Source organism: Prinia subflava, chromosome 2 (genome assembly GCF_021018805.1).
Source record: "Prinia subflava isolate CZ2003 ecotype Zambia chromosome 2, Cam_Psub_1.2, whole genome shotgun sequence".
Classification (NCBI taxonomy): domain Eukaryota; kingdom Metazoa; phylum Chordata; class Aves; order Passeriformes; family Cisticolidae; genus Prinia; species Prinia subflava.
In genome coordinates this window covers 107,237,979-107,251,083 of record NC_086248.1, presented here as the reverse complement: position 1 = coordinate 107,251,083, position 13,105 = coordinate 107,237,979, and the positions used below count along the sequence as shown (strand labels likewise).

General features: G+C 48.5%; 1 protein-coding gene across 4 annotated transcripts in view; it reads left to right on the top strand.

Annotated features, from left to right (window-relative positions):
- Nucleotides 1–13,105, top strand: part of PAK5 (p21 (RAC1) activated kinase 5) — a 159,598-nt gene that overhangs the window by 62,824 nt on the left and 83,669 nt on the right. The window contains exons 1-2 of one of the 4 annotated variants that reach the window (XM_063391481.1): nucleotides 11,012–11,201; nucleotides 12,648–12,710. The exons of 2 other annotated variants lie outside the window; for them this stretch is intronic. The gene's annotated coding sequence lies outside the window, so the exon portion shown is untranslated. Of the gene's footprint in view, nucleotides 1–11,011; nucleotides 11,202–12,647; nucleotides 12,711–13,105 lie in introns of those variants that run through there. One more of the 4 variants, XM_063391482.1, reaches the window with a different exon arrangement.

Sequence of the window (13,105 nt, the reverse complement as noted above, 5' to 3'; positions counted from 1 at the left end):
GCTTACAGTGCTTGTACCAGGGTGGGAGACCCCAGATAACACCACAACAACACCAAACGGGGGGCAATGAAAGGGGTTTTGGTGATAAGGTGCGATCTGTAACCAGAGTTGTGATGCTGAAGGACTCTCAAGCACAGGTATTTGGGGATGGTGCTCTGTACAGGCCTCAGAATACAAAGAGTCTGGACCACGCTCCCCAGAAAATGCTGGGTTTTTCCCTGGTGCTGGTGTGCCAGCAGGAATGGATTAAGGGAGGATTCCCTCATTTGGAAGTGGGGGCTCCTTAATCCCCAAAGCCTGGATTTAAAGATCCTAGAGAGAGTAATCACAGACAGTGGATTAGCATCTGTTGGGGAGCCTGGCAGGAGAGGGCAGCGTGGCACTGCCAACCCCAGGGTTGGTCCTCACCCTTGTTTGCAGCTCCTTTTCCCAGGCCTGTGTCTTAGACATGTTCACTTGGAAACACAAAATTCACATAAAGGAACACGTCAAAAAGAGCATTTCCTCATGTCATGGGTGATTTCCTGCAAGTGAGAAGTATGTAAAACATGTCTGGGGCAGGCAACAAATGATAGCAGGGGTATGGTGTGTTTGTTTGTTTGTTTTTATGAGCACCTTTAATATTGCTCTTGCAAGGCTTCTGCCGTAACAAACTGAGTCAGCCTTTAGCCTGAAGAAGAAAAGGAGGAGATCCTTGTCAGCCAACAGAAACTAGCTGGTGTAGGGCCATCCCCACAATGCCCAGAGGCTTGTTGGCCCCAGCCATGGAAGAAAACCCATAGTTAGTGCCTTGTTTGTGTGGGAAGCCTGGAAAGCAGAGTTTGTGGCAGTATGGCTCTCATTTGATACTTACTGTGGCTCAGCTGTCAGGGAGCAGGACCATGCACTGCTTTTCTCTGAGAATGCCCAACCCAGTCTTTTCAGCAAGGTCTGACTTCTTTCTCATTCAAAACAAAACCTTAAAACATGCAATTTCCATACAGATATAGCACAAGTGAAGTATTTAGCCTGGCTGAGGCATATTTCCCCTGGGACATCTTGCAGGAGAAATGGACCATATTGGCTTTTCCAACTGGCCTTAGGTACTGCTGCAGCAGCACATGAACTCAGTGGTGTGTGTGTTTATCTGACAGGAGGCAATTGCCTCAAACACAGCAAGGATCAGCTTCCCAAGAGCTTCACCATTTCAAATTTAAAACTGCATTATTTATTCAGACAAGATTTTCTGGCAGCAACCCTCGCATCCTTTTTTGCATCCTCTGTAGTCAAGAGGAAGGATGGTGATACACGTGATGGTGCCCAGAGCATGGCCTGTGTTCTGTGGCAACGTCCAGGCTCAGCTCAGCTGGGTGGAGCAGTCAGGCAAGAGCCAGGCAACCCACCCCGGGCAGGGCAACTGGAGCTTCAGGTCCTGCTGTGCCTTCTTGGCTGCATTCTTTAAAAGTTCCCTTTGGGCAATACTGGATCTCGTCCCTGCCCTCTGGCAGGGCTGCTCTGCTCAACCCCAGCCTTGCAAGTGCAGCCCATCAGCCACCTTGGCTTTCAAGTATAAAGTGATCATGTCCCTTAGCCTTTCCTTGCTCAACTGAGGGTTGCTGTTCTGTCCTCTCCTGCCATTGCACCTGCTCAGCCACACTGATGGAGAGGGGGGGTTTTGTTCTCGTGCCATCAGTGCCCAGTCTTGGGAGACTCTGCTTTCCCAAAAGAGGGCACATCTACCCTTGGAGCTCAGCAGAGGAACACCCAGGTACTGTCTGGCAGAGGAAGCTCCATCAGCAGGTCACCCACTCCCCTACCTGCATGCTGCTGGGACAGATGTCACATGCCCCATGTTGAGAGACCTGCACAACTGGGGGGTTTTCTGCCTTTTTTCTTTCCTTCCTGGGCTATGTCTAATTGAATTTGGATAGTAAGGAGTTATTGTAAGAGACTGTGCCAGTGCTCTGGAATACCTGCTCCTACAATTTATCCTTTCAATTTAAATGTTGCCAAGGAGCTGTGCTAACCCTCACCTCCTTCAGGGTGAAAATCCTTTCTGTTGATGAAATTTGACTGTGTGCAAGGGTCTGAGGACTGGCACCAGTTTGTACCATGCACCAAATAGGAGCAGTGGTCTGAGTCTGGTTTGTAAATCAGGTCAGTGACATTAGCAAGGCAAGAACAGCAAACAACCTGGTGCTATTCTCCCATCTGTGCTCAGAGGAGACCCAGAATGGTACCACCAGAAGGGCTGCAGGGAGACAACAAGGCGTCTTGACAGACCTGTGTGTATGTCATAGTCAAGAGAAGGTTTTGTTTTCAGCAGGTTGTTTTCCATCGCTCCCATGCAGCCATCAGTGTAATTGCAGCATCCAGGGTGCTCAGAGAGATAATGCCCAAGAATAACAGCTAATGAGGAAGGGTGGAGAGAGAAGAACAACTTTTTACTGCTGCCATATGCTTTAAATCCCTTCAGCTCTCTTGCTATAGCCAAAGTTAAGCTTTTTTTTTTTTAATTGGCAATTTTTATGCTGTTTCAAAAGAACCAGATTAGCAAAGCAAAACCAAGGAAGTAACTGCCTGCCCACCCCTGGGATGCCTTCTTGCTCCTGCTGGCTCTCAACATCTCATCAACTCACCCTGGCAACTTCAGGCACCTGCCTGGTTTTGCCATCGTGATCAAATCAAAGAATGGAGAGTCCTTTGCTCTGAACAGAGACCATCAAGATAAACACAGGAGCTGTTCTTCAAATCTCAGTGCATGCCTGGACTGCTGGAGAGCATCCACTGGGAGGGAGGAGGTGGATCACAGCCCATGGGGGAGAGGACAGTGTCTGAACCTGCTGCACTGGTTTGAGCATCGTGCAGGCTCCCTGCCATGGCCAGCGGAAGCTGAAGCTGATTTTTCAGTCAGGGCATTGCTGAGGATGGAGAGGGGGAAGACTTTTCAAAGCCATGATCCTGTTTGCTCTGATCACCAAAGGTCACGAGGTGGCTCCGTCTGTCAGGGGAAGGAAATGAACTCTGGTATCTTCAGCAAACTAATTTCAGGCTTGTGCTGATTCCCCTTTCAGTTTAATTTAATCATCTTTGGTGTCTGATTCTACAAACACAGCTTTGTACTGCTAAACCTTTGCTGCATATTAGCTGAGAGGCAGCTGGAATTTGAATTTGATTTTGACTACAGTGAGAAACCTTATATTTAGCACTTGGCAAATCTCTCAAATGCAGGAGCACATCAGTTTATAAATGCAGGTTGCTTTGATCAGTGTAATTTTGGAGGCTTAAGTATGAGAGAGAGAACATAGGCTGGGTACTGATACTTGTAAAAGAGAAATAGAAATGTATTCTACCAGGTGATCTGTACAATATCAGCCTACCTAGAATTTGCTGCAAATGATTGTTTGTAATAGAAAAATGCTTCGGGTTACAAAGTACTTCCAGTGCAGTCCTTTGAAGGCTGCAATATAAGGGGCAGGTACAGAAACACAATCTCTCAGGTGAAGGGACTGAGGACAGCCAAGAGCTGGACTGACCCAGGGACGTGATGCAGACCAGGAAATGAAGACAAGCTGAAAGAGCAGTGAGATAAACTGCCTGCTTTCATCCCTCTTCTATGTTGGACAAAACCCCCGCTGGCTTCTTTGCCACGTAGGATGCCAAACTCAGAGTCACTCTTGGCATTAAAACACGTGTAGGATGCAGGGTTTTGCCATATGTTCTAATAAAAGCAAGTAGTTTGCAGCTTGGGGCTGGAGCTGGGAGGCATTCCCAGTGATTGCCTCTTCCGAGAGCTCGTGTCCCTTTGGAACTGGTCCTGTTTCAAAAGCAGCCACCCCTGTCCAACTTTGCAGCAGCTCCTACAGGCACATGGACCCAGCTGTGCCGCTGTACATTCTGGAGTGCTCCCTGGACACCCCTGGGGCTGCTTTTCTTTTGGAGTTGCTGTTAGAGGGAGGAGTGCTTGGCACCTGCAGAGTGGAGAGCATGGGCTTTTAGCACCTGGGAGGCTCATCTGTGGGCTTATTGCTTCCCAAGAACGACTTTGATTTTTAGAGAGAGGATTGCCTTTGCATAAAAGTGATTGCTTCCAGAACTTAGGAGTACGTGGTCTTAAGGAGCTCAGGTTCTGCTTCCAGCAGAAAGAGAGAATAACTAGGGCAGTAGCAGTGACTTTGCCCTTCATATTTGCATGGGCAGAACAGAAAATGGAGCTTCAATGCAAATATTATCAATGGTGTTGTGGGCATGATGATTGACCATTCACCACCTCCCGAAAAGCAGTAAGATGAAGAGGTGACATTTCCTATTGCTTCTGCTGGCTTCTAGCTTCCAAGGAACATATCTCTTTGATTTATTGACTTGCTGGGGAAAGGCAGTTAATTTTTACAATCAGCCAACACAGCGAGTCCAGATCATCTGGAACAGAATTGAAAATGGAGACTCCCCACGACATGTGTGTGAGGAAAGACTGACATTTTCAGAGCACTGGTATGTGATGGTACGCTGGGCCCTCAGCTCTGGTGGTTGCTCACTCTCGGCTTTGGGGCTGTGGCTGCCTCTACCCAGATGGAACTCCCTGGGGAGCTTCACCAGGAGATCTCCACAATTGCAGGGTTTGGTCTGTGCCAGTCCCCAGCATAACCCAGAGGACCCAACCTGGAAGCCTGAGCACACAGGCCTCTTCCACAGCCACGCTGTCAAGAGGTTATTTCCCACTGTCACAGCTCCTTCCAGCCTGTGATTCCTGCTGCTCCCCAACCCACCACATCACCGTGGCCAGCAGGCACTGCAGATGCTGCAGTGATTATTCCTGCACCACGGCTGGAGTGAGAGCACGAGAGATTTGGTGCCTTCCAGCTCCTGCTCTTTGGGCCATGGATCCCAGGGCAGGAGCTGCTTTGTCTCCTGGTGAGGAGCTGAGCACGGGCAGTTGGCAGCGCCTGCGCAGGGATCAGAGCAGAGTCGGGATTGATGCACGGCGTGGCTAAAACGGATTGACAGATTTGCAGAGAGCAACTTTCATGCATCCCATATGTTGCTTAGCTTCCTCTGGGTGACTTAAGAGAAGCGAAAAAATCTTTTGCTGGAGGAGAATTAGAGTATTTGTATACTTGGCCATTTTTGAGTGTCTCTTTTTTCCCCTTTGGCTTGACCTGATGTGGTCAAAAAGAATAAAAGGTATCAGTTAATCATTCTGGAAGCGTGCACAGATGTATTAAATACGTATGGTTTCCTGTGGCCCTAACAGCAGGCACAGGAAAGTTCCCAAAATTGTCAAGAGGTTCTTCTCTCTAAGAACTGCAGCCCTGACTAAGATTATCAAAGATACAATGCTGCTAAAGGGCACAGTAAGTGCTGGGGCACTCTGATTTCCACCTGAACTTTTGGCTTGTTACCTATAGCAGAACTTCCCAAAAAGTATGAAATGTAACCTTGAGGTCAAAGAAGAACATTTTGGAGCAATGCTATTTTTACTTCTCTCTGTTTCATGTAGGCAAACATGTGCAGTGCAGACCATCAGTCCTGATGAAGTGCCATTGTTTAATACTGAAAAAATGCACATTTGATCTAGTTTGCATTTCCTAAAAACTGTGTTATTGATTTGACAATATATTTTTCCTCAGACAAAAAAAAATCTGCAGTTATTTATTCGTTCTTGCCCCTTGGAGAGCTCGCTACCATCTGTTTTTCTTGGCTTTGCATTACCTTATTTTTTTTCCACTTGTTCTTTTCCCACTGTGCACCACTGAAGTACTATACTATACATTATCTCATAGCCAAATTATGCAGGGTATTGTAAACATGTTGTAAACTTTGCCAGCTGCAAAGTCAAGGGCTCTGAGAGATCTTGCTTAGTGCTGGAAATGATCTTTGAAGCAAGAAGGCAGCCTTTGGAAGGCAGATTTGCAGGGCAGTGTGACACAGAAGTGTAATAGTGCTTTTGCAAAATGCTAGGGGGAGGAAAAGGAGCAAATACATTTGTCCATGGATCTCTATAACTTTATCTCAGGGGCCAAGGACCAGTATCTGCTCAGCACCCACTGATAAGGGCCCCTGTGTCCTGATGCTGGGACCTGCAGGCTCTGGCAGGTGGGAAGAGTGATTTGAGCGTGACAAAGCCCCACAGTGCTGTCCTTTCAGGCAGGACAGGGCCATGCTCAGGGCACATCACAGCACTGAAGCTCCTGCATGACCCCAGAGTTACCCCTGGAGCTGGAGCAGCCATGTCCTGCAACCAGCGTCCTGGGAAGATGCAAACTGCAGAGCATCTTGTGCTTTGCCTTGCAGGGTTGGGGCCCACTGTTCCCCTCAGAAATATGAGTTTAAGGGGAAGAATCACAGGTGTGTGAGGATAAGTCTGTGTAAATATCCCTGGTTATAGATCTTTGTGTATCTTTTGATCGTTCAACAATAGGAATGTTGGCAGTAGCAATACCAGGCATACCAGAAATCATGCCTCAAAAATATACAATAACTTTAAAACCCCCTTTATGAAATGTATCTGTTCTCCTTGTCTTTTGGTGACTGATCTCAGTGACAGTGAAGGTCACACCTTCAGGCTTTCATCCCATGGTACATTTCCCAAAAGCACAGATATCTCTGTGGGAGACACCACTCGAGCCCAGGAGCAGGGAGTGCAGGAGGGAGGACCAAGCAGCACAGAAACAGAGGTGACTGTCACCCTTGCTAAGAGAGAGGCAGGCCATGGGGCTGCACCAGTGCATTCCCAAATTACTTGAAGAGGACTGAAAAGCAATGTGGATTATAGGACCACAGGGAAGAGCCCGCTTCAGTGGATGGTGGACATGTAAAATAGCTGTACAGGCTGATGATACTCGTTCAGCCCTCAGTGAAATGCAGTCGTCTACATTCACTATAAATTCATAAGGAATGCTTTTGTGCTTGGATTTCAACTGACAAGGAAAGCAAAGGCATCTTAAGTTTAGAGGAGATTGGAAGTGTAATTATGAGAGTCATTGTCCTGGCAGCAGAGGATTGGGCCTTAAACAGCATTTTGGAAAGAGGCCAGGGGCTGCACAGGAGCACATGGTGCTTGGCTTGGCAAAAGCCCACTCCACCCAGCATCCTTCAGCCGTCCTCCCTGTGCAACAGCTCAAGACCCTAAAAGGCCGCTGCCACCAAGACCAATAGCTGGACAGGGCATTCATCTGCATTATTTAAGGAATTCAAACCTGTCTTTTTAATTATTCCAGCAATACTTCATCTTCCTCTCCAATGGTTAGCGAAAAGGATCACCAGTTCAGTTGTACTTACATAATGTGGCTGTGAATATCCTGTGACTTATTGCCCTGATTTTTTCACAGGTTTAAGAGCTTAGGGGTGAAGAATTGCTTGGCTGGGTAAGATGTATTTCTTTTTGCAAAGGGTGGATGATGTTTTTCCAGCCCTGGATGTATTCTTGTGAAAGTTATTTTTTCTCTACAGAGTCTTTTATTACTATTATGGGCTTATGTTCATAGGCTTGCATTCTCATTAAGGGGCACAGATTTAAATAAGGGGTTTTAATCAACAGTTTTCATCATGATTTAAATCAGCTAGCAGGAAACACAAAATTGATTATTTAAATTAATCTTGTTCTTCATTTGTAGTTTTTAATTATTTTCCTAAGGAACAACTGATATTTCCTCACCGGAGCCTGATACTCTTTTTTCACTTATGATCAGGATATGCTATTACCATATTTATTTAAGAATCTGCATATTAAGTCTAAAGTTACTTAACAATCTTCATTTATGTGCCAAACTGATGACTGATGCCTCTACTCCATTACTTACTTTAATGCTTGTGTTAAGGTGCACTGCAGAAAAAGTAACATACATTAGTTACTGTGCTCTAATTTAAATCACGTGCTAATCTTAAATATGATGGACAGAGGGGGCAAGGGGAAGAACACAGTTATCAGAAATGATTCTGCATTTGAAATGGACATTTGGAATACAGGAAGTATTACCTCTTTCACAGCAGTGTTCCTAATCGTCAGATCCTTATAAAGACTCATATGGGGAAAAGTGCAATCTCCTGTTCCCTCTTTGCTTTCGATCCCCGATGGTTTTCTCAAACTGGAGTGAGTTGAAGGAAACAACATATTTCTGTGCAACCTGAGAAGAAATGGATCTGTAGGAAATGGGCTTAGAGTCTCGAGAATCCCCTGATCCAGTTGGTTCAGCAAATGTTTCAGCTGCAGTGCCTTGACTTAATCTAAAATTTGTAGGGGTTAACTGCTCTTTCTTTTAGTATTACAATGAAATTTAGGCCATAATGTTTAGTGCCACTGGTTCAGGTTTTAAATGAAAATAAATCAAATATTCAAATTTTAAATGTATAGTGATAAATTTAAAAATAATCCTATGCTCCAATTTTTCTGGAAAAAGGACATTTTGAATTTTTATCTGCCTTCCATTTGCATCAACTCTAGCTCAGGGCAGCTGCAATGACTTGAGGAGCCGTATTTCTGGCCCACATCGTTGTGTGTAAGAAGAAGGCAAAAGCAAAATGAACCTTTTTTGAAAAGCTTTGGGGTAGATCTGTGCATATAGACATCTCTTTTTCAGATTCAAGGGTTTAGATAGTCAAATTCATCCTTTAGGTAATTCAGCTGACTTCAGAGGAGAAACAAATCAAGTTAGAGGCCTGGTTTCTTGTCTGCTTCAACTATGAAGACAGAGAGTCCAAGGCTCTCTGGGAATATGCAGGATGGAATTTTCCTACACTGATGGATGCATCAGCCGCCCTTCAGTGTGAGTCTCAGCGGGTCCCTCTACTGAACCTCTGTGCCACCCGTTCTCCCAGCACCTCATGGGATATGGAGGGATTATTGCTCGCTCCCTCCCTCCCTCCCTGCCTGCCTCGTCACTCCTGGAATGGTGCAGTGCCTCTCTCCTGGTGCAGTAGTTTGGCAGCCATCAGCCCATTTTGTCAATTCCCTGAGACAGTTTCCTCCAAATCACACTTGAGACTAAAGACAAAACAGCAAAGGCTTGATTTCTTTTTGTCCCCCTGCCAGAAGCTGCATGTATCATGCCAAGATGTGACATGCAACACCTTGCATTACAGACACACATCACTCATGCTGACTCAGAGCAGGGAAACCCTCACTGCCTTGTCCCACATTATTTCTGGTCTGATGCACCAGGAAAAGGCTTCAGCTTTGTGCTGAGGTTTCAAACCCAGTTGTTGGAGTTTTTCCCCTCAAGTTTTAGCCTGGCTTGGGGTTTTCAGGGGAGGGGTTGGGTTGTTTGGGGTTTTTACCAGAAGCCTAAATGTTCTTTAGTGGCCACTGTTTCCATATGATGCAAAACCAGCTGCAAAGAAATGGAAACCAGGAGCAACAGAGTGGCCTCAAGATTTCAATAATGGCACCCACTCAGGATGAGCCCAGCCAGCCTGTCTCTGAATTTCGTATCTAGGAGGTCAAAATTATGGTCCAGGGCTTTTGAATAACTTTATGCTGTATTTTGGGCTGTGTTTGTCTGTGCCCAGTGTCCCTCCCAGAAAACAGAGTGGCCCTCATTGTGCTGGCGTTGCCCCAGCAGTGCCATGGGCAGGTGCTGAGGCTAGAGCAGGAGCTTTGCCATCCCAGCAAACCCTGATGTGCCGTCAAGAACCAAGGGAGCTCCTTTCATCTCACAGCATTATGCAGAGCAGTGATGGAGGGGAACACAAAAGCAGTAGAAGCAAACACTACGGGTAATGGAAGAGCTCATTTCTGATGATTTTTGTAGTTGTTGTCATTAATGTAGGGTTTTTCATATGTGCAAAAACCTGTTTAGACCTCGGGTGCCTTAGTGCCATGAGAGCCTCAGCCTCTGCACCTCCCTCTGCCTGGCCCAGCACATCTACCCCACACAGCTCCTATGCACCTTTATCTTCAAGCTGTTCCTGTCGAATCCTCTCTGCTCCTGCCATACAGAGCGCATGTTAATGCCAATGGGCATCAAAGAAACCAGAAATGATGTGCAATTCAACATCATTAAGTATGAAATCCCTCCTCTCCCATGCAGGGCTGTATCAATCAAGTTGGCTTTGGGTCTTGTTCTGCTGCAGGTGCCTCTGAAAAGCGCTCTGCTGTCCATGCTCCTTGTTTCCTGACAGGGATGGTTTATGGTCATCCATGAGCACACACCACCATCTCCCTACTGATCCAGCATGTGTAAAGACGGATACAAACCTTTATTGAAGGCAATCTTAATCTTTCTTATGGAACATTTCATTAAAATGTAGGCTTAGAGCAGCTTTCAGAGGCAGCCACAAATTGCCAGTAGTAATACACCAAAATTAGATAGGATAGATGGAGGTCGTGTATTGTCATCCTCTGATTGCTTCCTTCCATCACTTGCCTTAACCAGATTTGTTCCTTAGCACCTGATCATTGTCTGGGGAGAGCTTACAGGTAACAAAACATGTTGGCACAGTTGTTTTCATGTTAAAAAAATGTAACTGAGGTCCAAGTGCAAAAGGAAGTGGGTGGGTGGATGTAGGGGCATGTGGGTGGATGGCTGCAGAGTTGGGGTGTAGATGAATGGATTGGTACATGGGCAGGAGGATGCATTGGTGGAGAGGTGCGTGAATTGGGTGTGGGTGGCTTGATATGTGGGTGTATGAGTGCAGGGGTGGGTGCATCCATGGGTGCATTGGTTGATGCATGAGTGGGTGGGTGCACAGGTGCCTTGGCTGGTGCAGGAACGGGCGTATGGGCGCGCAAGTGCATGGGCTGATGCAGGAACAGGTAGGTGATGTGCGGGTGGGTGCGTGCATGCATGGGTGGACGCACAAGTTGGTGCACGCACGGGTGGAGGGGTGCATTGGCTGGTGCAGGCACGGCTGTGTGGGTGCGCAGGTGCCTTGGCTGGTGCGGACACGGGTGGGCGCCCGGTGCGGTGCGAGGCGGGCGGTCGGACAGACAAAGCCGCAGGACAGATGCCGGGGCAGGTGCGCAGCTGCCGCTCGCCGGCACAGCCCTGCCCCGCGGCTCCGGGCGCCGGGCGCGGGCGGGGCGGGGCTGCGGGCCCGGCGCGGGGGCGGCGCTGCGCCCGCCCCGGCTCGGCTCAGCTCGGCTCGGCTCGCCTCGGCTCGGCTCGGGGGCGGGCGGTGGCACCTGCGGCCGCGCCGCGCGGAGCCGAGCGGAGCGAGCGAGCGGAGCCGCGGCCCGGATGTAGCCGGAACATGGCGCTGGGGGCGGCGTGACGGCGGCGGCCGAGGTAGGGGCGGCGGGGCCGGGGGCGCGGGCGGCGGCTGCCCCTGCCCGGGCGGACACCCGACCTTGCGGGGCCGGGCGCTGCCCGGAGCCCGGCCAGCCGGCGGGGTGTGCGCTCTGGCGGCGGCCGCTGCCCGCAGACAAAGGCACGGCCCGGGCATCCCTGTCCGCACCTGTGCAGAGCGGGCAGAAGCGCGGGCGCTGCCAGGGCAGGCTGGCGCAGGGCAGCCGGGGGCTCGCCGGTTCCTCTCCTAAGGGTCGCCGTAGGTGATTTTGCTTTCGATAGCTTGCCGGGGTTTCCTACAACAATGGCTTTTCTCTTCTTTTTTATTTTTTTTTTAAGCCATTTTGCTTTTTGTCATTCCCCCCACCCAGAAGTTGCTCCCAACTTTCTGTGAATATGATGTGCTTTTGGATTTCCCCCAGGAAGCAGGTGCCCAGAGAGCCGTACAGTCGCTCCTAGAAAAGCTCCTACATGCGCCTCTATACTTCTGCTCTCTCCTTTTTTTTTTTTTTTTTTTTTTCATATAAAGGGCTAGAAATGCCTGCAATCGACTCCCGTCTTCTTTCAGTGTTCATGAGCCGCGGATCATCGTAGCTAAAGAAAATGAGCTGCGTGGTGACTGCCGTGCTTGAATAACGCTCCAGCCTCAGGCCAAGAGAGGTGTTTTTTTCATGGTATCGATCAGACCTTGAGAATTTTTTACCAACCTGCCATCAGCACGCAGGCTGCCTTTCTTCCTCTTTGTTACGTACCAGCCCTCTGTTAACATAAAGAAACAATGGAAATTTTTTCCCCCAAAATATTCAGTGTTAGCTCTAATGGGCTGTCATTGCCAATAAGGATAAAATTCCCACCAACTTGAGAGGGGCCAGCAGTGACACTCCCCTGCTAGTAGCCTTTCCCTTTCATTTTAGATTTTTTTATATGCTTTAGCATTTGCAAAATGAAGGAAATGTGTTGGTACCTGTGTTGGGATAGATCTCGGTGGTCCCCGCTGCCCAGACAGCACTCAAGGACTCATTGCTCCAAATTTACTGCCTTTATTGTACCGTGAAACTTCCACTACGGCTGCTCAGGGCTGCAGTGGGGAGCCGCGCTCCCTGCCCGCTGTGACAGCCGGTGTTGGTGGCTGTGGCATCGCTGCTGCTGCCGGGGACAGACCTCTTGGCATGTGGAGGTGCTGGGGGATGGCTCCGGCTGTCCGCTGAGGAGGATGTTTCTGAGGTGGCGAATGGATGTAGTGCCACTGCTGGGGCTCCCTGGCCATCTTCTCCCCCAGGAGCGACACTGAGAAGCTGTGGAAGCCCCTCTGTTTCAGTTTGAGGTTCACAAAATGGCCCTTTGTGTTGCTCATTTTTTCCTGCCCGTACATTGCTGTTTCTGCTACGTGGGGGTTACAAATGTGCTGCTTGCTCCATAGTGAGCAGCTGCTCTCCTGGTTTTCAGGTGGGAATGAGGGACCTGGCTGTGTGGGGCAGGACACTGGTTTCGGAGCAGCTGCTGTGCCAGGTAACACTTCGGGAGTTACTCCTTGTGGTTCACCTTATTGTCTATTTCCGTGGCTTAGTCGCATTTTTTTAGCTGTAGGTGGTTTTAGGTTGACGAAAGGTCTTTGTTCAGTGTGGGACTGTGTATTTATGCTATCAGATGTATCAATTGGAGATAAATTGAGTAAAAGCATTGCTTTAATCAAGGGAAATACTCTCACGTTGAGAGTGCTGAAGCTAAACTTTTTCCTTTCTCCTGCTTCAGACATCTTTCCGAATGGTTTGGATCCCAGTGATTTCTAGCTGAGATCCCACCTCCCTGCTGTGCAGGAGCTCTGGGTGCTGTTACTCACCTCTGTAGTGTTTTAGCCTCGCTCGGAGGAAGCGGGAGCTCGCCACTCACGGCGTGTGTGCGTG